Source organism: Ornithorhynchus anatinus, chromosome 1 (genome assembly GCF_004115215.2).
Source record: "Ornithorhynchus anatinus isolate Pmale09 chromosome 1, mOrnAna1.pri.v4, whole genome shotgun sequence".
NCBI lineage: Eukaryota > Metazoa > Chordata > Mammalia > Monotremata > Ornithorhynchidae > Ornithorhynchus > Ornithorhynchus anatinus.
The window spans coordinates 77,360,722-77,387,176 of NC_041728.1; the positions used below are offsets into that span (position 1 = coordinate 77,360,722).

At 40.0% G+C, this 26,455-nt stretch overlaps 1 protein-coding gene across 1 annotated transcript in view; it reads right to left on the bottom strand.

The window, feature by feature from the left end:
* Positions 1-18,318, bottom strand: part of LOC114811108 (protein eyes shut homolog) — a 121,358-nt gene extending 103,040 nt beyond the window's left edge. Inside the window, exon 1 of the mRNA XM_039912306.1 lies at positions 18,137-18,318. The gene's annotated coding sequence lies outside the window, so the exon portion shown is untranslated. The remainder of the gene's footprint in view (positions 1-18,136) is intronic.
* Between the last annotated feature and the right edge of the window lie 8,137 nt (positions 18,319-26,455).

A 26,455-nucleotide genomic window follows, 5' to 3' on the forward strand; every position in this document is an offset into this window, starting at 1 on the left:
GGACATCTTTACTTGGATGTCCTGCTGACACCTTGATTTTAACATGTCCAAAACAGAATTCATCTTCCCACTCAAACCCTGTCCTCTCCAACTTTGCCATCATGATAGACATTATCAGTATCCACCCTGACTCACAAGCGCATAACCTTGGCACTATTTGACTCATCTCTCTCATTCAACCCACATAAATTAAACTCTTACCAAATTCTGTTAGTTTTACCTCAACATCATCCTTTCCAACCAACTGTGACTATGCTGATCCACACTGACCGTATCCCACCTATTGCACCAGCCTTCTTGCTGACCTCCCTGCCTCCTGTTGCCCACCACTCTATGGCTTACTTCATTCTGCTGTCCAGATCATTTTTCTAAAAAGTCCAGTTCACATCTTCCCACTCCTCAAGAACTTCCAGTGTTTGCCCATCCACCTCCACAAACAAAAACTTCTTACTATTGGCTTTTAAGCACTCAATCCACTTTCTCCTTCCTAGCTTACCTTGCTGAATTCCCGCACTTCACTTAGGTCCTCTAACACCAACCTACTGTACCTTAATCTTGTCTACCTCACCACTGATCCCTTGCCTGCATCCTCCCTCTGGCCTGGAACTCTCTCCCCTTTCACATATCACAGACCACCACTCTTTCCACCTTCAAAACCTTATTAAAATCACATTCATTCATTCATTAAATAGTATTTATTGAGTGCTTACTATGTGCAGAGCACTGTACTAAGCACTTGGAATGCACAAATCGGTAACAGAGACAGTCTCTGCCCTTTGACGGGCTTACAGTCTAATCGGGGGAGACAAACAGACAGACAAAAACAATGGCAATAAATAGAATCAAGGGAATGAACATCTCATTAAAACAATAGCAAATAAATAGAAGCAAGGTAATGTATATCTCATTAACAAAATAATAATAATAATAATGTTGGTATTTGTTAAGCGCTTACTATGTGCCAAGCACTGTTCTAAGCGCTGGGGTAGACATAGGGGAATCAGGTTGTCCCACGTGGGGCTCACAGTCTTAATCCCCATTTTACAGATGAGGGAACTGAGGCACAGAGAAGTTAAGTGACTTGCCCACAGTCACACAGCTGACAAGTGGCAGAGCTGGGATTCGAACTCATGAGCCCTGACTCCAAAGCCCGTGCTCTTTCCACTGAGCCACGCTGCTTCATTATTTTAGTGATTCTAAAATAATAGAATCAAGGTGATGTACATCTCATTAACAAAATAAATAGGGTAATGAATATATATATATAGTTGAGCGGACGAGTACAGTGCTGAGGGGAGGGGAAGGGAGAAGGCGAGGAGCAGAGGGAAAGGGGTGAAAAGAGGGCTTAGCTGAAGGGAGGTGAAGGGGGCTGTAGAGGGGGAGCAGAGGGAGCAGAGGGAAAAGGGGGAGCTCAGTCTGGGAAGGCCTCTTGGAGGAGGCGAGCTCTAAGTAGGGTTTTGAAGAGGGGAAGGGAATTAGTTTGGCAGAGGTGAGGAGGGAGGGCATTCCAGGTCCGTGGGAGGACGTGGCCCATGGGTCGACGGCAGGATAGGCGAGAACGGGGGACGGTGAGGAGGTGGGTGGCAGAGGAGCGGAGCGTGCGGGGTGGGCAGTAGAAAGAAGGGAGGAGAAGTAGGAGGGGGCAAGGTGATGGAGAGCCTTGAAGCCTAGAGTGAGAAGTTTTTGTTTCGTGCGGAGGTTGATAGGCAACCACTGGAGGTTTTTAAGAAGGGGAGTGACATGCCCATAGCGTTTCTGTAGGAAGATGAGCCGGGCAGTGGAGTGAAGAATAGACTGGAGTGGGGAGAGAGAGGAGGAAGGGAGATCAGAGATATAACAAGACATAACAAGATATAACAAGAGCCTGTAGCAGTAAGGTAGCCGTTTGGGTGGAGAGGAAAGGGTGGATCTTGGTGATATTACAAAGGTGAGATCACATCTCCAAGAGGCCTTTTTCGACTAAGCCCTCATTTTCTCTACGCCCTCTCCCTTCTGTATCCTTTAAGCACTTGACAGTCCCTGCCCCCCTCCCCTACAAATCTTCAGTCCCCCTGCACTTATGCACTTATCCATAAACTGTTTTAGTGTCTGCCTACCCAACTATACTGCAAGCTGCTGATGGGCAGGAAATGTTTCTACAAATAAACTCATCCTCTAGACTGTAATCTCTTTGTGGGCAGATAATATGTCTGTTTATTGTTGTACTGTACTCTCCCAAGTGCTTAGTACAGTGCTCTGCAAACAGTAAGTACTCAATAAATATGCTTGAATGAATGAACAGCATGGCCTAGTGGATAGAGCATAGGCCTGGGAGTCAGGAGGACCTGGACTCTAATCCTGGCTCCACCACTTCACTGATGAGTGACACTGGACAAGTCATCTGTGAAACAAGGATTAAGATCACAACTTCCATGTGGAACATGGACTGTATCTAACCTGATTAGTTTGTACCTACCCCAGCACTTATCATAGCGTTCGGCACATAGTAACCGCTTAACAAGTACCATAAAAAAACCCACAAAACTCTGCGGTATTGTACTCTCCCAAGTATTCAGTACTGTGTTCTCCACACAGTAAGTGCTTAATACATATAACTGATTGACCTGATCTAGTCTTCTAATCTCCTCAGTCCCTTAACTGTGTCTCCAAAAAGTGATCTGATTATTTGTTTCGAAGTTAATCCAGCCCAACAGCCATTTGCTCAGCGTGCAGAAGAAAGTCAGGAGTAAAGCATCATCACAGAATGCTCAGGTAATGAATTCAAACAATTAGTGGTACTTAGTAAGCACTTCTATATGCCTAGCACTGGATTAGGCTTTAGAAAGAACAATGAAGAGAGCTGACTGACACATTCCCTGCCCAGTAAACCATTAAATGGTCACCTGGCTGGCTCTCTAGGGAAAAATTTTAAAAATCTTCAAATAGGAGAATTAGCAACCCAGATCAATATTTAGAAAGATCTCCCTGTTCTCACCAGAATATCTTAATGTCCTTTTGCCTTCAAACATAACACCTTGTTGACAGCAGAGGTCAAAACTCAGACCTGAGCAATGAAGGTAACACTATGAAACAAAGGTTGTTGAATACACCAGCACCTCCCTGCTACTGACACTGTCTACAGAGTTTAGCATTTTAGAGCAGTGAGCATTTCTGCTTTCAATGTCCAAGTCGGTTTAAGGTATAAAGGAAGAAAAGTATGTACTATACAAAAATACCTTTGGACTTTTGGAATGGAAAAGGGTATTAAAAAATGGCATGTTTGAGTCTGAATCATTAGGTCAAGATTTAGAAAAGCAGGCAGTCAGTTCCTCAGAGAGGAATTTACCAATCAGTGGGGAAGAGCATTAACCCTTTCATGCCACTGAAGATCCATTTAATGTTACTGATACCAGAGAGGCCAGAAAGGATTGATTCACTGCAGACAAACCGATCTGGCAGGTAGCAATCAGAAAGAGTGGCTCTTTGAATAAAAGCCATCTAGAGGAGGTAGAGGTGAAGAAAAGATTCTGCAAATAGTAGCCACAGCTGGAAACCAATCTACAAATTTCAGGAGAGGTAGCAAGAATACTGTCTCCCAGGTAACAGTCTGGTTCTGAGAGAAGACCTGGATGATACAAACAGGGAAGGATGGACTTTGGGAGACTAAAACTCACAGCTTCCAAGAATAAGGCTGCACTGCTGATAAAGAAGAGAAGAAAGAAGGGAAACTTGAGGCTGGTTAATGAGGCAAAAGAGGAGTTAGTCAAGGATAATTATTCACTGGGATTGAGGTGAAGAAAACTGGCAAGGGCACAGCTAGGAAAAACACAACTGTGCCATCTCCTTGAGGATGAAACAGTTGTGTGTGGGTATCAGTCAATAGAATTTATTGAGTGTTTACTGTATGCAGAACAATGTGTTAAACATTTGGGAAAATACAAAACGAGTTGGCAGACATGGTCTCTGTCCTCAAGGAGTTCACAGTCTTTCAGGGGAGACATTAAAATAAATTACAGGTAGTGGGAAGTGGCAGAATATGAAGACATATTGGGCAGGGAATGTGTCTGTTTATTGCTATATTGTACTCTCTGAAGCACTGAGTACAGTGCTTTGCACACAGTAAGTGCTCAAAAAAATGAATGAATGAATGAAATGAATGAAGATGGGATTTCAGAAGAGTTTTAGAGACATGGAGAGTGTGGCCTCAGGTATGTTAAGGAGAGAGAGTTCCAGAGAGAAGAACAGGAGCAAGGAGCTGGAGGCGGGAATTGAGAGTGAAGCACAGTGAGGAGGGTAACTTAACTGGATTGAAGAGCTCGAACTGGGGTGTAGTGAGAGAAGAGGATGGATTAACAAAAGGGAGAGAGCCGATGGTGTGCCTTGAAGCCAATGGTCAGGAGTTTTTATTTGATGCAGAGAAGAATGGATAACCACTGAAGACTTTTAAGGATTGGAGAGACAAGATCAGAATAACATTTTTAAATGTCTCTCCAGGCAGGGAGAGACTCAAAGGCAGGGAGACCATTAAGGGGGCTGATACAATGGTCAAGACAGGGATATGACAAATAACTGAAACAGAATGGAAGAGGTTTGGAGGGGGAGGAAGGGGTGAATCCAGGAAATGTGGGGGAAAAATTGATTGAGTAAAAGTCCTGAGTGATAGCCCCTGTTAGGGCATAAGAGGCAGGTTTAGGAGGCAGAGGACAAGCTAGAGAAAAACTGATGAGTGGCCAGAGAGGTATGAGGAGAACCAGGAGAGAATTGTGTCAATAAAACCAAGGCAGGATAGTGTTTCCAGGAGAAACAAGTGGCTCATAATGGAAAGTCGAGGCGGATTAGGATGATTTGAGTCTAATAGTAATAGCAATAGCAATAATAATAGTTAAGGTGGTATTTGTTAAGCACTTACCATATGCCAAGCTCTGTACTAAGTGCTGGGGTAGATAAAAGATAATCACCTCCCACATGGGGCTCTCAGTCTAATTAGGAGGGAGAACAGGTATTGAATTCCCATTTTGCAGATGAGGGAACTGAGCCACAGAAAAGTCAATCAGTCACATTTTGGAGCACTTACTGTACTAAGTGCTGGGGAGAGTACCATATAACTGTGTCAGTAGACATGTTTCCTGTCCACAGTGAGCAGTGTGAGCAGTGTGCTCTAGTGGATAGAGCATGGGCCTGGGTATTAGAAAGACCTGGGTTCTAATCCCAGCTCTGCCACTTGTCTGCTGTGCAACCTTGGGCAAGTAACTTCACTTCTCTGTGCCTTAGTTCTCTCATCTGTAAAATGGGGATTAAGACTGTAAGCTCCAACTCTATCACTTGCCTGCTGTGTGACCTTGGGCAAATCACATTCTGCCTGAGTTTCCTTATCTGTAAAATGGGGATCCTACTCCTTCCTACCTAGATGCGGTACAGACCTAAGGAGGTGTGAGTAGATAGAATTGCCAGTAGACATCAATATTCTGTATACTCTCCCTAAATAAGTGTTTTGCTTGTGTAGAATGAGGTGGCATCTTAAATAATGCTTAAGTCTGAAATTAACTAAATCACTCCCTATTTCACTCCCTACTCCTTGATCCACATAGCTGATTGCCTTGGTACCCCACAGAATGTCTGAATTTCATGCTTTCTCTGGAGCATACCTTTCCGTTCTGCTTTCATTATTGTAAAGGTCATTTATATACACTTAATTCATTTGCACTTGACATCACCTGGCAAATAGGGAGTTTGTCACATTAACATTTCTCCACAACTGACTAAGCAGAACCTGAAGCCCAGGAGGCTATGCCAGTATTAATTTTCCCAACAGCTAATTTACTATTGGTGAAAGGTGCCAGGTTGACAGTACCAAAGAAGGAAGTTCTTCAGTGAACCACAGGACCAGGGCAGCAGTAGGGCTACCTTCCATTGTTGGTTTTCAGTTTTGAGAATAAAGGATGGAGAATGCAGCCTCCCTTCACCCACATACAATTCCTCCTGCTAAAGCTCCTTCAAATGTAGGTCCATAATGCATCTCCTCCACAAAGATCTTTCTGGGAGAACAAGACAATGAAAGTTGGACAATTTCAACTGAAGGGAGATTTGACAGCTCATCAATATGCCTTTCCTGATTGTTTTTAATGGCCTTTGTTAAGCACTCACTATGTGCCAGGCACTGTTCTAAGTGTTGGGGTACATACCAATTAATCAGGTTGGACATAGTCCATGACCCATGTAGGGTTCAAAGTCTTAACCCCCATTTGACAGATGAGGGAACTGAGGCACAGAGATGTTAAGTGACTTGCTCAAGGTCACACAGTGGACAAGTGGCAGGGCTGGCATTAGAATGCAAGTTCTTCTGGCTCCCAGGCCTGTGCACGATCTATTAGCCCATACTGCTGGGTGAGATTGCTTTAGATGGACAATGACTATGGACAAATAACAACAACTTCTATTTCTCTACCTAGAAATTGATGCTAATCTGGGGATGCAGAAGTGAAAGTCTGAAAATGCTAAAGCAATATCTCATCTGATAGTAGTTATTTCCTCAATGGGATATTTTGAGGTTTGAGAACTTCTAAATGAAGTAAGTTTCTTGAAGATTCTGGGTATTTATGCTTTTGACATTTTGGAGAGAAGTCTCTTTACTTTTAATTTCACTGATACTGAACTTATTTTTTAAAGGATGAAATTGGTCTCTATACACCCTTTCGTTTGAGAGACGCAGAGTACTATTCCCATTTCATTAAGGGCTAAATCCTTAAAAAATAAATTAGATTTACTTATGAGCACTGCTTTGCCAGCCAGGAAATATTTGCTGTACTAATTTCGTGATTATTTCTTTCTTTCTTTTCTCTCTCTCTCTCTCATACACATAAACCCACATTTTCCAATGGCTACATTTCCCTTCAAATTAAGCAAAAGTTTTAACCAATTAGCTACAAGACTCATTGTTCTAAGTATAGTCTTTAATAATAATAATAGTAATAGTGGTATTTGTTAGGTACTTAATATGTGTCAAGTATGATTCTAAGCACTGGGGTACATACAAGGTAATCAGGTTGGATACCTACCCACATGATCTTAATCCCCATTTTACAGATGAGGTAACTGAGGCACAGAAGTGAAGTGATTTGCCCAGGGTCACAAAGCAGACATATGGTAGAGCCTAGGATAGAACCCAGGCCCTCCGACTCCCACACCTGTGCTCTTTCCACTAGACTGTACTCTACATCCTTTGGGGAATACAATAAAAAAATTTCTCTAAGAGATGTCTCCATCCTACACCTCTGTTCTCTTCTGGTACTATACTTAAATTGCACTTCTAGCTTCTTTCTGTTTTTTTTTTTTCCCACAACTCTGAACCAAACTCCCAACTCGTGTGTAAAGGGCTAGTTGTTATTCAAAGGAACCACCCCCCAACCTCCCATCCCACACACAATTAATTAAACCTTAGAACTGTAAACTTACTTTCTAAATCTCATGCCAAATCAACAAAATGTTTTTGACAACAAGTTTCCTAATCACAAAATATTTTCAAGGATACTAGCTCTTTTACATGCGTAGAAAGAATGATGCAGAGCCTCATGCTTTAAACAAAAGTGCTTGAACTAGCTCAGTGGTACAACCACTCTGCATAGAAAGAAAACACATCGAATATTTAATGAATGGGTATAAGCAAAAGCTTTTCAAGGTTGTTTTTAAGTACAGAAAGTGGGCATTGAAAGATTTTTTTAAAAAATGTGATGTGATTGGAAGTGCCTGTTTTGCTTTGTTTCTGCAGAGCCTATTTGGGATACAGAAAAACAAGACAGGCAGTTGATGCTCACCTCCCCGATGAGGGAAAGAAAGGGAACTCATCATGTACCTTTAATGAATAAAAATAGGCAACTTTCTCGGCCCTCCACTCCACTCATTAAAAATCACTCCCAATAATTTTTTTTTTTTGCCATATTCCATACTTGCCTTCCTTTGCTCCCCTGCTTTTTTCCTTTATCTGGATTTAGGCCTGTCATTTCACCAACCTAAGGCAGAAAACTTGGGGTCATCTACAAGAGAAGATCCAGGATCACTGGAACTGGGAAAAAGGCAGTAATCACAGCTGATTATTTTAATGTGTTAAAATCTATGTTTCATATGTTTAATCTATTTAAATATATTTCGTGCTGAAAATTGTAAACTCCTTGGGGGCAGGGATTGCATCTACTAGCTCTGTTATATTGTACTTTCCCAACCAATACAATACTCTCGTTCTACACAGTATGTGCTCAATCAATACCATGGATTGACAGATAGCTGAATACTATCAAGAATTAGCTTATATAAAAGACAACTAAATGGACTTTAAATGGGGCATTAAAAAGAATGCTAGCATGAATGGAGGTTGGTTCCTAGAGTGTTATGACTTACAGGATATAGTTCACTTCCCAAAGGTTTTATTCAAATTGTACATTCCAAGTGCTTAGTACAGTTCTTTGCAAATAATAATAATAATAATAATATTGGTATTTGTTAAGCACTTACAATGTGCAAAGCACTGTTCTAAGCACTGGGGTAGATACAGGGTAATCAGGTTGTCCCACGTGAGGCTCACAGTCTTAATCCCCATTTTACAGATGAGGTAACTGAGGCACAGAGAAGTTAAGTGACTTGCCCACAGTCACACAGCTGACACGTGGCAGAGCCAGGATTCGAACACATGACCTCTGAGTCCCAAGCCCGTGCTCTTTCCACTGAGCCATGCTGCTTCCCATTCATTCAATCAATAGTATTTATTGAGTGCTTATTATGTGCAGAGCACTGTACTAAGCACTTGGAATGTACAATTCAGCAGCAGATAAGAGATAATCTCTAACCAATGACGGGCTCACAGTCTAAACAGGTCACTGTAAGCGCTCAATAAATAAGATTGAATGAATGAATGAATGAATCAGAAACTTTGGAATGCTACATTACGGAACATGATTACTTGAACGAGGTAAATTAACTAAGGCAGGTTCAGGAAAAGGAATAAGAATTATTAGAAAAGCAACATTTACTCTGTGAGCTCACTGTGGGAAGGGATTGTCACTCTTTATTGCTGTACTTTCTCAAGTTCTTAGTACAGTGCCCTGCACACAGTAAGCACTTGATAAAATACAACTGAATGTTTGAATACAGAGGTTATTTTTGCATAAACTCAGTATTATTTTTATAATGATACAGAAAAGCAGCTACCACAGCATTTTCTTGCAAATAGCCATTGACTTTCCATGGCATGTGTCACCCCACTGCCAGGAGTGCTACATCACTTCCTCCTGACTAAAAAAGCTCTGACAAGTGGGTCTGTTTCCTCTAATTCCACCAGTGAAGACATTAGGCAATCCTTTGTCACCTCCATGAGTGTATTGGAATTCCATCACACAAGAATTAACTGATTGGTATTTCTAAGAGATGGAACTCCAGTCAGCTCTCAACCTTGGAGCACCAGTTTGTAGTGCCTCTAATTCTAGCTTGATCATGAGAATTTCATGGGTGACAGAATCAAAAGCCTTTCAGGAGTAAACAAAGATGAAGGATCATGGCAGCCGCAGTGCAACATTAGGGATGCCGGGAGTTCCTGAAGTGCACCCGAACATGTATCCCACCAGTAGCTAATTGTTGGCTGGCTTTCCTGCAAACTCAAACAAATCATCAGGTCCATGTGGTCTACATATCCATCCCTGGGCATATGGAGTGTTCATGAAGCAGCTGGGGGTGAGGTCTCTGGGCCTTGAACAACCCCTTGAGTCATACTCTGTTTGTTTAGGACTATCCTAGAGGAAACCTCAAAATCATCCGAGGTTTGGAGGGCCCACAGAGCTCAGTGGCACTATATTCTCAACTCCAGGCACTGAAAATGGCAGTTGGGGATGGAAGTCTCCTGAGGGATGCTTTCTGACACTAATGAGCAGTGGCCTGACACTTTATCCCAAAACTATTTTGGGATTTTTAAGTAGATAGATTAAATCCTGTCATTTTATTTGTCAGTCTCAGATAGTGAAACTTTTAGATTGTGAGCTTTAGATGAGGGACCCGGATCATGTTTAATTCCCACCTATGTATATATTTCTCCCAGCGTTTAGTATTGTACTCTGCACAGCAAGCATTTAATACTATTACTACTACTTTGATTGTGCTTTTTTTACAATGAAATTCTATAACTCTTTAGAAGCTTGGCAGGCCTACTTTCTGAAAGCTCTTATTGTTTCCTGATTTGATGCCCAAGCAATACACATAAATTCAGTCAAAAATTTCACTACTTGGTCTTGGCTAGCCTGATTTAAGAAGTTGTGAAAACAAAGGGCTTTGTCTGTCATATTAATCAATGATGTTTATAGAATATTTACTGTATGCAGAACACTGAACTAAGCACATCAAAGTATACAACAGAGTTGGTAGATACAATTCCTGCCCATAAGGAGCTTACAGTCTAATGAACTCTAATCATTTCCTTTTCACTCCAAAATTACTGTGCCACAATACTCCATCTAGTTCTCACCATCATTGCAAAGGATCCCAGTTCGTCCATAAGGGCAGAGACAGACAGCATCTTGGTTGGATTTTGGAAAACACGTAGCACCATATCCACATGGATTCTTTTCACAACTGGAAAACTGGCACAGTTTACCAGAGTAGAGTCCAGGGCATTCACAAAACCAATTTTCAGTGTTACTGATATAGGGAAAAAAAAGAATTTAGGGTCAGCAATCAATTAAAATTTCCTTTTTTAAAAAACCCAACAACAGAATATTTGCTGGAATAGTTTTTTTCTCCCGCTCTTTTCTCCTACTCTAAAACAATATATAGACTTTTTTAACCTATGTATCATATCCTGGCAGCAGGAAAATTCTTTTTAGATTACACCAGTCAATAGGTTCTATTTTCAGCCATGGTATTTTTTAATTTATGTCTTTTGGTTTCATACAAGATTCATTTTTTGAGGTTTCATTAAAACATTTGTAGTACCAATATAGAATATTTTTTAACAATCAGAAAACAATTGCTGTCCCCAATTTCTGAACAAAGGAGAGGATTTTTCACTTATGATAATTCTCCATTTTGGGAGAAAAAAATCATTTAAATTTATGATATTTCAAGTAATTCTAAAAGAAGAACACAGTTTGGAAGTGTAGGGATTTCACAGCACATCAATTTTGGGGGCTCCTTCCTTCAATGAGAACTCAGGGAAAAGAAGGCACTCTTGGATAGGATGGAAGAGAAGGAAAGTTGGCTGCATTTTTCAGTTCGTGCTTCAGTGGATGGGAATGAATTGTGACTGGTTAAAAGCATGATTCATATGTGTTTGTCTTCTACTTCTCTCTGAGAGGAAACAGCACATTATTGCTTTTAAAATAGTGTGGTGATATCTGTAGGTGGGGAGACAGTTTAATCTTAACTCCAAATAAACTGAGTCAGAGAATCTTCTGTATTTACTGTATTCACCATCAAATTCCTGGTGGAGCGGGGAATCAAATCTGGATTTCCATCAAGTGGTTCCTTCAACTAGACAACAGAACACTTCCATTTTTTTTCCTGATAAATTAGACAGTTACAAAAACATCCTGTCATTGCTAACACTTTAGAGGCTATTTGATTGCGGAAAAACCAGAGGGGGCCTTACTACTCTATGGTCATTCAATTTTTCTTATATTAACAAAATTCCCTGGGAAATTTAACTAATAACACTGTGAAGATTTTAACTTGAAAAAGGTGCACACTGTTTATATAACACAGCCAATTGTCAGGAAATAATCTGAAGCTAAAAGAACTCCTGCATTTTTTAACTGAGAAAAATAAATAACTCTTCCAACAATCTTAGTAGCTAGCAGATCATTAGTGTATTTCAAAGCTGCCCACCTACAGTTTCAGGAGAGGAGGATTCTCAGCTGGAAAGTGTACAGAAATGAATCCTTATGAATAATGCCTCCAGACACCTTTAAGAAATAAAACTGCTATCAGCTGCAAAAGCCAATTTCCATGTATAGGCTGCTCTATTTTTAGGACTACTGCAGCAGCTTAGAAAAGAATGCAAATGAGGCACTGAAAAGCTGTATTATGATTCTGAATTCAGGGTTTTTACATCATAGTGTAACTCATCTAATTATAAAGCAATACCCTTTCCCCAAAACCTTTCTGAAAATTTCTGAATGTCTCTCAAATGATTTAGACAGTGTGCTTGGAAGACAAGAAAGCCTGTCTCTATATTTCAAATGGACCTTTCAGTTTTTCACCTGGCTCCAAGAATGGGCTGTGTAAATGGATGATATTTTTCTCAATAACATACTATTTTATATTTCTTTTAAAGTTTTCCTTTTCTTGTAGGCAAGGTAGAAGAAACAATTGAGAAATATGGAAAATATTGGTAGCATAAAAAGTCTAGTAACCACAAAATATGCATAATTTGAGAAAATACATGAGAAATGTCAAGGTATCACAGTAACCTTACTCCAAATAAAGGACTACCTTATAAAAAATAGCAAAAAAGATTGATTTTAAAATTAGGAAAATAACACATCAAAACTAGAGAGCAGGAGAGAATAATCTGCAGCACAGAAGAAAGTCACAAAGACTGTGTAAAAATAAATTTGAATTGATTTTCTTGTCCTGAAATCCATTTCTTTTTATTATTGGAATATAAACTCTCAATGTATCTAGAAATAATCTTTAACTTTGTTAGAGCAGGAATTTATTAGTGAAAAAACTAATGTATCAGCTATGTGTATTCCTTTTCCTTTGCTTCCTCCTCTCATTCTACCACCCTCCCTCACCACAACTAAAAGATAAAAGACAAAACGAAAACAATTGAGAATTCCTCATAAGAACCTGGCCCAGTAAAAGCCCAATGGAAGGGCATGTGGGAAATGTTTTACTGGGTGAAGTAATAATTTGAACAGATTCCTTCTAAAGAGGAACAGTTTAAACTAGGCACTCAAGTTTGCACTCTTAGGATTGTGATGTAGTTCCATGCATCCAAACAAGGCAACAGTAAAGACCTCTCTGCACAGCATACACCCAATTGTTATTGGAAATTACATAAAGATCTGTTGACCTTGTTATTTCACAAAAGTTCCAGTGATGTGAGGAGGTCCCTAGCAAGCTCAATAGGCTGTACTTAGACATTTTTGGATCTAAATCGATTCCAACAAAATATAGCCAAAGTTGTCATAACCCATGCATTCCCCCATTTCTGACTAAGTGAAGAAAGGCTGTGCCCTAGATTGTTATTCAATATATTTTATGCATCCATGCTTAAGACACGAGAAAGTCCACAAAAAGCTAGTATTAAAATATTCTCCTGGTCTTCTGAAAATGGCTTTCAACGCAATAGATTAAAATCATCCTTGAAAACCTTTGTGACAGTAATACAAGAGCTGACTAAACTCTTTCAGTCCATACTTTTGACATGCAGCAAAAAATGGTCTTCTGTGTAGAGCCAGTCCAGCACAATAGATCTGACAGGAAGCCCTATATACAATCATTGGACTGTTGCTCTTAATGAAGTCCTGAAAGCTGCCACTGAAGTCCTCTAAGCAGCATGCTGCCTAGTAATGATCTGACTGATAAAGGCTTAGGAGACTGAATGAAGGAGAATGTATCTTTCAGTAGCTTGATAGTATGACACCACCAAGCTGTGCAAATGTCTACAGAGTGCTGCCTTGATCCAATCTTCTAATGGCTGCATGACCTTAATTTAATAAAAAATACTACATCCAGCTCTTTGAAGAGTTGTATAGCATGGCAAGTAGCTAGTCTATCGGTCCTGAAGTAATTGTCGCTCCAGCACAACTCTGCTATATACATGCCAAGGTAAATGAGCATTCAATCAATAATAATTACTGCATACTTACTGTGGACAAAACAATATACTAGACCCATGAGAGAGTGCAGTAGAAAAGTAGAAAGCATGGAAGTTACCTTTACGGGCTCACAATCTAATGTGAGCAAGCAGCTGCTGCATCATTTGACCAGAAGTGCACCAACCTCAGAGAGAAAAGCATTTCAAAGGCACAATTGAAGATCAACTAGAGACAATTGAGTCATAACTGTGAATTTAAGAAAAACAACAGAAACCAGAAAGCACAGAGGGAGGGCAGCATTTTGATTAAGGAAGGAGGATCAGAGGAGATACACAACTCCAGAATTCCCTTGTGGTTATGGGAACAAGTCCTGTAGTGACTGCTCTTCCCATCTACATCTCTCTCCAGACTGCTACGAGAAAACACTTGGGATGTTGCCTCTTTTTTCTTCCCAACTACCCCAGTCCTCAATAAGGTGGTCATTCGAAGAGTTTTCAATTGGTCTAGCAGGCACTGATACAACACAGGATGCCTCTATGTCCACTATTTCAAAATTTAAAATAAAAATAATATCCATGTTTACAGGGACCTAGGTGGGGAATGCAATGGCTTTAGAAGAAGGGAGAGCTTAAGGACATGCTCTACATTCTGAAGATTTTCACCAGGAAACATTTGGTGTGACCTTTTGATGGCATTACGTAGCCTGTGCCCCATCAGTAAAGCAATGTAAGTCGATTGCATCTGTGTCTTGAATGTTGTTAGTGGTCACCCTTATCCCTCAGCCATATTTGATTTATTGAACAGGATTTGTGTCATATACACTCTCTTTGGTCCTAAGATAGTCTCAAAGTGACAGGTCTTTAGTTTGATCCTGAATTTCAGGTTCTTTGGAAAATTCTGGTTCATTTCTATAGTCTATAATCTGAGGGCACTATCTCTTAGCAACACTTTGTGTAAGATCATAAAACTTAGATATAATGAATAGGGAACTGAAAATAGCTTTCTGTAAAACTACCATGGATAATAAATCACTGTTACACTGTCTTTGAAATGAGTGTATTTTTTTTTCTTAAGGGGTAATTTGAGTTTTAAATACAAGAGGTTGAAAGTAGCTTCAGGCTTTTTCAATTAAAAGTTTGTGTTTGCAACTGCTTTGCACTGGGAAAGGCTTCCAAAAGGATATTTCTTTGAAAGCCTCACTGATGCCCCCACCCTCTTCAAAATATGCTTCATCTAGAGGCACACTGTCTGATCAGTGATCTCCTAGTTGGCAAAAGGTTGGCTTCTAGTTAACAACTTTGTTGATATTAAATTGTGATTTCCCCTTACCAAAATGTACCTCCCCAAAATATCTCCTTTTGCTCCTATTGTTTCACCATTTCTTTCTATATTCAAGTTTACTTTTCCTACAAGAACTCGTTACACAGCCCCAGCTGCTGGAATGATAGCTTTCTTCACCCCCCAAATTCAAAACTTAACATTTAACAGTTAGAAAGATTTAACAGTTCGAAAAAGGGTTTACCAACTGGGTTTGTAAAACCTGCCTCAAATAATCATTCAGTCAACAGTTTTATGGCATCCAAGAATTGCATTCTATGCATAGTTCCAGAATACCACAGGGCAATTACTTCCCAAAACAACAAACCAAATTCAGCTTTAATGTGGCCCTTTCCTCTCCATCCAAGCTGCTACCACATTAATACCATCACTCATCTTATACTGCCTGGATTACTGCATCAGCCTCCTTGCTGACCTCCCAACCTCCTGTCTGACCTCCCAACCTCCTGTCTCTCCCCACTCCAGACCATACTTCATTCCGCTGCCCGGATCATCTTTCTACAAAAACATTCAGGACATGTCACTCCCCCTCCTCAAAAATCTCTAGTTGTTGTCTATCTACCTCCATATCAAACAAAAACTCCTTACCATTGGCTTGAAAGCACTCCAGCACCTTGCCCCCTCCTACCTCACCTCGCTTTTCTCCTACATCCCAGCACACATACTACACTATTCTGGTGCTAGCCTTCTCACTGTGCCTCGCTCTTGCCTGTCTCACCACTGACCCTTGGCCCATGTCCTGCCTCTGTCCTGGAACACCCTTCCTCCTCAAATCTGGCAGACAATTACTCTCCCCCCCTTCAAAGCCTTATTGAAGGCATATTTCCTCCAATATGTGTCCCTAGACTAAGCCCCATTTTTCCTCATCTCCGACTCCCTTCTGCATCACCCTGACTTCCTCCCTTGGTTCTTCCCCCCCCACCTCCAAGACCCATAGTACTTATGTATATGTCTGTAATTTTATTTATATTGATGTCTCCCTGCCTCTAGACTGTGAGTTCATTGTGGTGATGGACTGTCACTGTTTATTGTTGCATTGTACTTTCCCAAGTGCTTAGTGCAGCACTCTGCACACAGTAAGTACTTAATAAATATGATTAAATGAAGTTTGTAGGGTCAGAGTGTAAACAAGACACACAGTCAGTAGAGTGTACAGAGTAAGCACTCAAATATTGCAGAATGATTGATATGGTCAAATTTAAGCTACAACTAAAGGTCACTAAGATAATAATAATTGTGGAATTTGTTAAGTGCTATGTGCCAGGCACTGTACTAAGCAATGGGGCAGATTCAAATTGGGTTGGACACAGTCCCTCTCCCATATGGCCTCACCATCTTAATCCACATTAGGTAACAGGCACAGACAAGTTAAGTGACTTGCTTGAGGTCACACAGCAGACAGCAGATTGCTTTCCACTGACATTCAGTCAGTTGTTTATCCGGTATCTTAATCTTTACTCTTACAGACAAAACCCCCCAACTCAAAGGGTGGCAAACCAGTAACCCTGAGTCCTCTCCTCAGGTGTTCTCAGAGGAGAAAGAGAAGAGAAAGAGAAAGAGATATCAGTACATCCAGGCCCAACTCACTTTAGCTCACTGGATTGTTCAGGAAATAGCTCATGTTACAGAAAAGAGTTGGGGTGCTGGGTGTCCTTCTGACTCCCAGGCTTATACTCTATCTGCTAGGCCAAACAAACTTGGCTGTAGGGAAACTGATTCCTCTACATATGTAATAAACAGAAATTTAGATGACACTGCTCAGAGGAACTGTACTAGCATATATGAAGTTGGGAGGTGGGGAAGTAAAAAAAAAAAAAAGTGATTTCACATGGAGTCCATTGCTCATTTCCTTAAAGATCTTGTATATACTAATTTAAAAATACCTTTGATACAACCCTAGTTTGAAGAGTTTCTTCCTTACCCAAACACTAATGCTCATACAATGCTGTTTTCTGGTTTGAAGATCTAAAGTATGAAATTAATGTGAAATGCATGTGAGTGCCATAGAGCCTGTTGTCAAAAAGAGTTAGATAAACCTCTCATGTTTCAAATTTGGTTGACATCCAAAGAGAATTAAAAAAAAGGTCAAGAACTTCACATGTAACTCTATGAAGTTCAGAGAAAAATGGCCATTCTACAGGATTTTATTAACATTACTCTAGCCCTTTCTAGGACTTTCTTTAACTTTATAGTATTATTTCCACACCACTAATTTTAAATTTGAAAGGGCTGCCTCAACATCTAGTCTCTAAAAATAAAGTTACCTCTTAAAAGAAGACCAAAAAAGGGAAACCATGTCTGCAGGCTAAACGTGGTATAACTGATATACTCTTACACAATAGTGACTTTAACATACTTCATTTTCCTTTCCAGAGTTTAAAATATCTTTCACCCCTGATTATCAACACTCCACAGATAGGAGTCACTATGCTAGAAATTATCTGCAGTGGTTTGGGCATTTTTCCCTTCTGCTTTCATAAATTAAGGTTTTCACACCTTCTATGGGAGGAAAATGGTGGGGGGGAATGAGTCATATTTAAGTGCACTTTGTGAAAAGCACTGTATTAAGTACTTGGGAAAATACAATAACAAAGTTGGTAGGCATGTTCCCTGCCAACAGTCTAGAAGGAATTGAAACAAAACAGAAAAGGTAAAGGTGGGAGAGAAAGAGACTCTACAGATACACACACAAGAGACAATGTGACCCCTCCCCAGCACACACATTTTCTCCATCTCCTCCCTTCACTTCTTGACCTTTTCTCTTTCCATTTCCCCTCCTGTTTTATGTGCCCTTGTCTTCCAGTGCCCCATTCACAAACCTTCTCTTTTGCTCTCAACAATTTACTTTCCACTGGCATCCAGTCAATTGTTTATCAGGTATATTAATCTTTACTTTTATAGTCACAACCCCCAACTCAAAGTGTGGCAAACCAGCAATCCTGAGTCTTCTCCTCAGGGGTGCTCAGAAGAGAACAGGGAAAGCCCTGAAAAGGGTAGCAGCCCTTCTAAGCCCAACTCACTTTAATTTCTGGCTTATTCAGGAATTAGCTCATATTACAGAAATGAGTTGGGGTCCTAGATGTTTCTGTCTCAGCAGCTTCCATTGGTCTTTAACTTCCTCAATGCCGGCTCCAGGTAGCAAATAAAACGGGAGCTTTCTTGTCTCTTCTAATGTCTGTCAGCCCTCTTTCCAAGGTTCACCCATAATGCCTTTTCAACAGGAATGATCTACATTCAAATAAGCCCCACCTGCTTTGTATTAGGTGGCTTTGACACACCTGCCTCATGTTTGTCCTATCTGTGGCAGGCCAGGAGGAGGGAAGTTGGGAAGAGAGGTAGCAAGGAAAAAAGAAAGGTCATGAAGAATCTGAAAAAATAAACTGAGGCAAAGAAAGGAAAAATGAAGAAAGTAGGAGCCAACATCACCTTGGAAAGTTTACATTTCTCCAGGTAAACTCATGAGTCCTACTCTCCCATCCCTACTTACAGCCTTCTAATTTCTCCTCTCAAACCCTATGCCTTGTGTTTCCGGAAGAGATTTCTTCTCATCCTCTAAATCTTATACATTCTGATATTTATTAAGTGCTTTCTATGTGCTAAGCACTGAGGTAGATCCTGTGAGGTTCTCCTCCTGTGAGACCTTTTAACTCAGCCAGAATAAAATCGGAAGAGAAAAGATCCTGGACTCCTGTAATTGATTAGCTATATTAGTACTATTAAATGCTTACTATGTGTCAAGCACTGTACTAAGTGCTGGAGTAAATACAAGATAATCAAGTTGAATGGAGTCTCTGTTTAAGGAGAAAAGATATTCAATTTCTCTTTTAAGGATGAGGAAACTGAGGCAAAGAGAATTTTGAAAGACATCCCAAATTGTACTCAGAAACAGATCTTGCAGGAATTGTAGGGAATGGTAATGAATCAATCAATTATATATATTGAGTGGTTACTGTATGCAGAGTATTCTACTAAGTTCTTGCAGTACAACAGTATAACAGAATTGGTAAACACTTTCCCAGGCCAAATCGAGCTAACTCTATAGAAGGGGAAACAGACAATTTAATTAAACAAATTTGGGATATGTTCCTAAGTGTTTTGGGGATGATGAAGGGGTAACTAAATGGAGCAAATCTAAATGCAAGGGTGACATAAAAGGGAGTTGGAGAAAAGGAAATCCTTCTTGCAGGAGATGTGCCCTCAATAAGGCTTTGAAGGTGGGGGAGTGGTTATCTGTTGGACATGAAGAGGAAGGACATTCCAGGCAAGAGTCAGGACATTGGAGAGAGGACAGTGGTAAAATAGATGTTTCTGAAGTACACTGAGTAGGTTGGCATTGGAGAAGCAAAGTGTGCGAGTGTGCGGGCTGAGTTGTGGTATGAGAGAGGCAAGGTAACGTCGGAGGTGGCAAGGTGACTGAGTGCTTTAAAGCCAATAGTAAGTAGTTTCTGTTTCAAGAGGAGATGGATGGGCAACCAATGGAAGTTCTTGAGTGGGGAAATATGGACTGAATGTTTTTGTAGAAAAATGATCTGGGCAGTAGAGTGAATTATGGACTGGAGTAGAGAGGTCAGCAAGGAATCTGATATAGTAATCAAGGCGGGATAGGATAAGTGCTTGGATTAACATGGTAGCAATTTGGCTGGAGAAGAAAGTGTGGATTTCAGCAAAATATGAAGGTTGAACCAATAGGATTTAGTGACAGGTTGAATATGTGGGGTGAGTTAATGATAACACCAAGATTATGGACTCGTGAGTTAGGCAGAATGGTGGTACTGTCTACAGTGATGATAAAATTGCAGGGAAGATGGGGGTTTGGGTGGGAAGATAAGGAGTTTGAGGTGTCAGCAGAATATCCAAGTAGAGATGTCTTAAAGGCAGGAGTAAATGCAAGACTGAAGAGAGAGAGAAATCAGGGCTGGACATGTAGATTTGGGAACCATCCAAATAGAAGTGGTAGTTGAAGCCATGGGAGAAAATGAGTCCTCCAAGACAGTGGGTGCTATCAACTTAAAATAAAATGCAAACCTTTGGTGGATATGTTCTGCGAGGAAAATTGCCTTCTGAAAGCAATGGAAGCAAAAGTAAATAAATCATCTTTCAGGAAGTGTTAATACTTTGAAATTGAAGTTTGGGAGTTTAGAGATTAGTTTTTCAAAAATTATTTTCTATTTTCACATTTCAGCTTTCAAAATTCAGTCTGAGATCAGAGAAGAGCACAGACACAATTCATAAATATAGTAAACAAATATTAAACATTTGCAATAGTTTTTTTTATTCTCAGCTAAGGTACAGTGAACCAAAAATAGAGAAGTAGTCCATCAGAATTAAATAGAAACAAATGATTTCCATATTGCCTGTCTAGTCCCCATTTGTTCCCTTTTGTTTAATGGGAAACATGTTTGAAAATGTTTAATTTTCAAGATTACTTTTTACAGGTTATTTCTTCTAGAAGGTCCAGAAGGAAAAAATGAATGAAGTCCTCCTCAGGAAAACTGAGACAGATAGTAGTCTAGTGTTCCCACACATTCTTTCACTCATTTTAGTCTTATGAAGTTACTTCCATTTAAGTTTAATACTTTAAAAAAACCCTTTTTTCAGACAAGGAACACCTTTAATAATAACAATAATAATGATGGTATTAAGCCCTTATTATGTGCAAAGCACTGTTCTAAGCGCTGGGGTGGGGGTGGGGGTGGGGTTACAAGATGATCAGGTAGACCCAAGTAGGGCTCAGTCTTAATCCCCATTTTACAGGGAACTGAGTCACAGAGAAGTGAAGTGACTTGTCCAAAGTCACACAGTTGACAAGTGGCAGAGCCGGGATTAGAACCCATGACCTCTGACTCAGAAGCCCGTGCTTTTTCCACTGAGCCAGGCTGCTTTAGTTCTTGAGTCTCTTTTAGTTTTGCCTATTGCTGTAGGTATGTAGGACTGATTGAAAAAAGGAGTTCCTGAGTGTTTCTGTAACATATTTTAGTGTCTTTTACCCCACTACATTATAAAATTTATGAGAGAAAGGATCATGTCTATTAACTCTGTTGTATTTTCCCAAATGCTTAGAACAGCTCTCTGCAGACATTCAATAAACACTACTGATTATCCTGTAAAAAAAAACCTGATACAATATCTAAAAGTAGCAATTAACAATTACCAAATGAAACAATAAATGATGGATGTATTTTCAGTGCCACTTGAAAACTTCATTTCCATTTAGAAAAAGAGAAAAATGGCATCAGGAAGGTGTTTAATTGTCAGACTAAATTTACTGTTGCTGTAGTAGAACTGGGACCACATTTGCTGTCGGACATCAGAATTTCTTTGGTTTTTTTTATGGTATTTGTTAAGCACCTGCTGTGTGCCAGGCTATATAAGCACTGGAGTAGATGTAGGCTAATCAGAAAGACAACAGTCTCTGCCCCACATGGGGGCTCACGGACTTAATCCCTATTTTACAGATGAAGAAACTGCGGCACAGAGAAGTTAAATGACTTACCTAAGGTCACACAGAAGATAAATTGCAGACATGGGATTAGAACCTGTGTCCTTTTGAGTCCCAGGCCTGAGCTCTATCCACTAGCACTGTGCTGCTTCTTAATTTGAATCCCCTAATTTTCAATGTAGTTCTTCCTTTTACTTTTATATTGTACTTATTCTTTATTTCTTGAGATAGACAGTTGTAGTGTTCACATCTCCATTAATACATTTTAAAGAAAGAATGATTTTCTTTCCTTATTTATTGTTGGGAAAGAACAAGATCAAATCTTTTCACAGATTGTCATGAGTGTTGGTCTTTTGACCAGTCACCTTCTTGGGCAGATTATTTCATTCTTTACCACACCATCTGTAAATTCTATAGTGGGACTGCTTATTACTGTAAATTTCTAGGTATCAACTCCAAGAAGAAATTAAAGGGTCCCTTTCTACTGGTTGTTTCCTTTAGAGGGTCCAGGGGGAACAAGGCATAAAGTCCTCCTCAGAGAGAGTTAGAGTGAGATGGAAGGCTAGAGCTCTCAAAAAGTTAGGGCTTGCTCACACAGTCTTCCACCCATTTTAGTCTTATAAGTTAGTTCCATTTAAGTTCAACAATCAATCAATCAATCATTTTTACTGAGAACTTACTATGTGCAGAGCACTGTACTAAGTACTTGGGGGAGCACAATAAAACAGAGTTGGTAGATATGTTACTTGCCCACAACAGTATAAACTGTAAACTACACTATCCATCCCTGCGGAATTATTTTCATTAATTTGCTGAAGATCTCACTATTAAATATTCAGAAGATTCTTTCAAGAATTAAAGATAGGTATGCCAAATACAGCACATTTGCTCTTTCTTAATGTTAAAGTCTTTCAGAGGGCTTTAACAAGGATGTGACTGATAACACTGTGATTAGGAGCCAAAAAAGTTAAACTCTGCTTAGAATTTTTTTAGATCAAAATCTATATTGATATCTCAGATTTTTTCTTTGAGAATGTTGACCTTTCATTCTGATTGCTTCCTTAACTGGTTTCGCACCTTCCTGGAAGAAGGCTATAAATTATGAAAGGTGGAAAGTGCCCTAAAAAGTGTGCCATCAAATGCTATAAAACTGAGTATGACATTTTTCAGAAGTATAGAAAATGCAACAGTAAGAGTCGAAGAGCTGCTGAAAATTAACATAGAGGGAGGTAACGCCAAGTGGAAATTGTTTCAGAATGTAAAAGGTTCCTTTCTGATCTGACCTTTATAATTGGTGCAAAAGGTCATTTTCTTGACTGTTTCTGAATCGAATTTTACTAGACTCTGTTATATTAGACATTCAAAAGGACAATTAGGCCAGGGAAAAACTAGCCTGGTTCATTTATTTCTAACCAAATGCCCCAGTAATATACCCTAGTCAAGTAAATGCACTAAATTGTATTTGAGGGTCATATGGTAAGGAGGTGGAGAAACTTGATACTGATTGAGAGGGCGAAGCCATTAGCATTACCTCAACAGCGTTTTGAGCAGTCACCCTTTATAGCTGGAAAGGAACTGGAGGTGGACACCCCCTACCAGAAAGACTTGAAGCCTAGCACATCTCTGAATGGGGTTCAGATCATTCTCACTGGGCACTTGAGCTAAGCCAGAAGCTCCTCTCTCCTTCAGGCCTGAGCCAGTAAGGACAAATTGTCTGGAGACATGAACAGTCTGTCCCTTCCCAATCTGGCCTCAGCATTGCCTAGTGGTTAGAACATGAGCCTGGGAATCAAAAGGAGTTGGGTTCTAATCCTCATTCCACCACTTGTCTGCTGTGTGATGTTGGGCAATCACTTCGCTTCTCTGTGCCTTAGTTACCTCATCTCTAAAGTGGGGATGAAGACTGTGAGTCTTACATAGAATGTGGTGTCCAACCTTGTATCTACTTCAGCACTAAGTACAATGCATGGCACAAAGTAAGCGTTTAACTAATACCATAGAAAAAAAATGCTGCTGACTGAGGTCACAATGGGAACACTAATGCTAACCTTCTCACTGTGCCTCGATCTCGTCTACCTTGCCACCAACACCTCGCCCACATCCTGCCTCTGGCCTAGAATGCCCTCCCTCCTCAAATCCTATAGACAATTCCTCTCCCCGGCTTCAAAGCCTTTTGAAGACACATCTCCTCCTCTTTGGAGACTAAACCCCCCTTTCCCCTTCTCTAACTCCCTTCTGTGTCACCCCAACTTGTTCCCTTTGTTCTTCTGCCTTCCCAGTCCTGCAGTATTTGTGTACATATCTGTAATTTATTTGTATTGATGTCTGTCCCCCCAACTCTAGATGGTAAACTTGCTATGGGTAGGCAGTATTGTTGTATTGTACTCTCCCAAGTGCTTAGTACAGCACTCTGCACACAGTAAGCACTCAATAAATACGATTGAATGAATAAATGAATAAACGGTGACATTGGGCCAGAAGGGGAGGAGAGATTGTCTAGTGCCACAGGGTTTAAACAGCTTCCACAGTTGTCTGGACACCTTGTTCTCATGAGGCCTACTGGAGTGGAGGAGGCCGAACAAGAAGTGATGCCAGAAGAAGTGGTATAGGAGGAGTAGGAGTTAGAGGCAGAGGAATAAGAGGTGGAGGAAGAGGAGATGGCAGTGGAGGCAGGAGAAGAGGAGAAGTAGGAAGAACAAGAGAAGGAGATAGTATAACAATTCTGTGTAATACGTATTTGGGAGATTGTAACACAACAGATATAGTCTCAAGAGGAGCCTTACTTTTGTCTCCATTTGCCCCCTTTTTCTTTCCTCCTCTCCCCTCCTTCTCTTCCTCTGTCTTTTTGTCCTTCCTCTCCCTTTTCTTCCCCTCCTTCTGTCTCCTCTTTTTACTCCTCCCTCTCCTCTCTTTCCCTCTCTTGAACCTCAAAGCCCTGCCCTTGGTGCTCCACCCTGTGCTCAAAATTAAAATCTGGCCCCACAGCACTTGATAATAAACTCCTCCAAGCTTAAAAAAATGCAGGCAACTAGATCTCCTCTTATTGAGTTTTAGATAAATCAACTTGTTATAGAGAGAGCCACAAATACAATGCAGACCCTAATTCTGCTGGGGAGAAATTAGTGTTCTTAAGTTTTTGGTTTTTTTTAAAGTGATGCTGTTTTCTTTGGGGATTTCAACCATTTTTTGTCCTTATACCTCCCAGTTGAAGCTCTACCAGATCAACTGATTTTGTGTCCAGGGAAAACATAATGATAAAATAGAAGGCACTGAATGTAATCAGCATTATAATCAGCATTTGAGCACCTGTGTGCAAGAGCTCAACTATAGAAGTTATAAATGTGCTCTGTGTACTACAGACTTTCAGTATAATGCAGGAAACAAGTAGATACAATTTGTTGAATATGTAATATGTAGAGGAGTGAAAGATTCAAACGATAAACATGAGCGAATAAATAACAAGTGGGTATATTATTAAGTGACTGCAGGATTTTTCAGAGGATGACTGACAAGTGGAAGAGGAGTCCCAGTAGGCCTATTGAAAGTATGGGTAGAAGTTCAGGTAAGGGGAAAGATATGAACAATGAGTTGCAGTAGGAGAGTTGAGAGAGAGGAACAAACAAGGGAAGAACTAAGACCTTCAGTGGGAGTTCAGTGGGAGAAAAGAGTGTATGGGTAAGAGGGATCAGTTGAGGGAGAGGTTTAAGACCAAGCACGAAGACGTTTTCTTCTGTAGGAGAAAGGGGAGCCCTTGGGGATTTTTAAGGGGGGAAAGAGAATGTTCTGATTGACATTTTAGAGAGATATTACATTCCTATTCATTTTTTTAGAAATCTTGGTAAGACTATGCACTAATCTATTTTATGACTGCTACTGTATCTATAAAATAAAAAAATTTCCATCTTAGATTGTAAAATTTCATTGAATTAAGTGAAATTTTCTCTATTAATGAATCCCATTTGGGCAATATAGCCCTCATGCTTATATTATAAATGTAAAGCAGCACTTAAAACAGTGCTTAACACATAGTAAATGCTTAACAAATATCATAATTGTTATTATTATAGCATGATGAAAATGATAAAACCTGAACATTTTCAGGGAAAAGCAAGCTATTATCTTTTTTATTTTGTATAACCTAATTTAAATTGCAAATATATATGGTGAGAGGTGATGAACAAGTGAGTAATTCTTATCTCCACAAAAACAATATGAACAGGCAAGCACTGAATTCAGGAACCAAAGAGTATGGAATTATTTGAAATTTTCCCTGAGTTCATTATTTAAGGTAGCTCTGCATTTCTATTAACATTACTTCTAAGGGGCTAATTGACTATCCCTACGAGTGGAGAGCCTTCTTGATGCATCTTCTAACATGATTTAATCTGGCCTCTAAAGAGGTAAAATAGACAATGAAAAAGGAAACACAAAAATAAAATAATGTACTTGACCAAATGTGACTCCACATGTAAATTGATGCAAAATAACTTTTGACTCTATAGTCTTTCTTTCTTATGCTGTTGAGTCATTTCTGACCCATAGAGACTCCATGGACACATCTCTCCAGAATGCCTCACCCTCTATCTGCAATCGCTCTGGTAGTGTATTCTTAGAGTTTTCTTGGTAAAAATACCATTGCCCACTTCCATGCAGTAAACTTGAGTCTCCATCCTCTACTCCCTCACATGCTGTTGCTGCCCAGCATAAGTGAGTTTTGACTTATAGCAGAATGCCTTCCACTAGCTAACCACTGTCCAAGGAAGGAATGGAAGAGATATAACTCTGCTTCATTCATTCATTCATTCATTCATTCATTCGTATTTATTGAGCCTTTACTATGTGCAGTACTGTACTAAGTGCTTGGAATGTACAATTCGGCAACAGATAGAGACAATCCCTC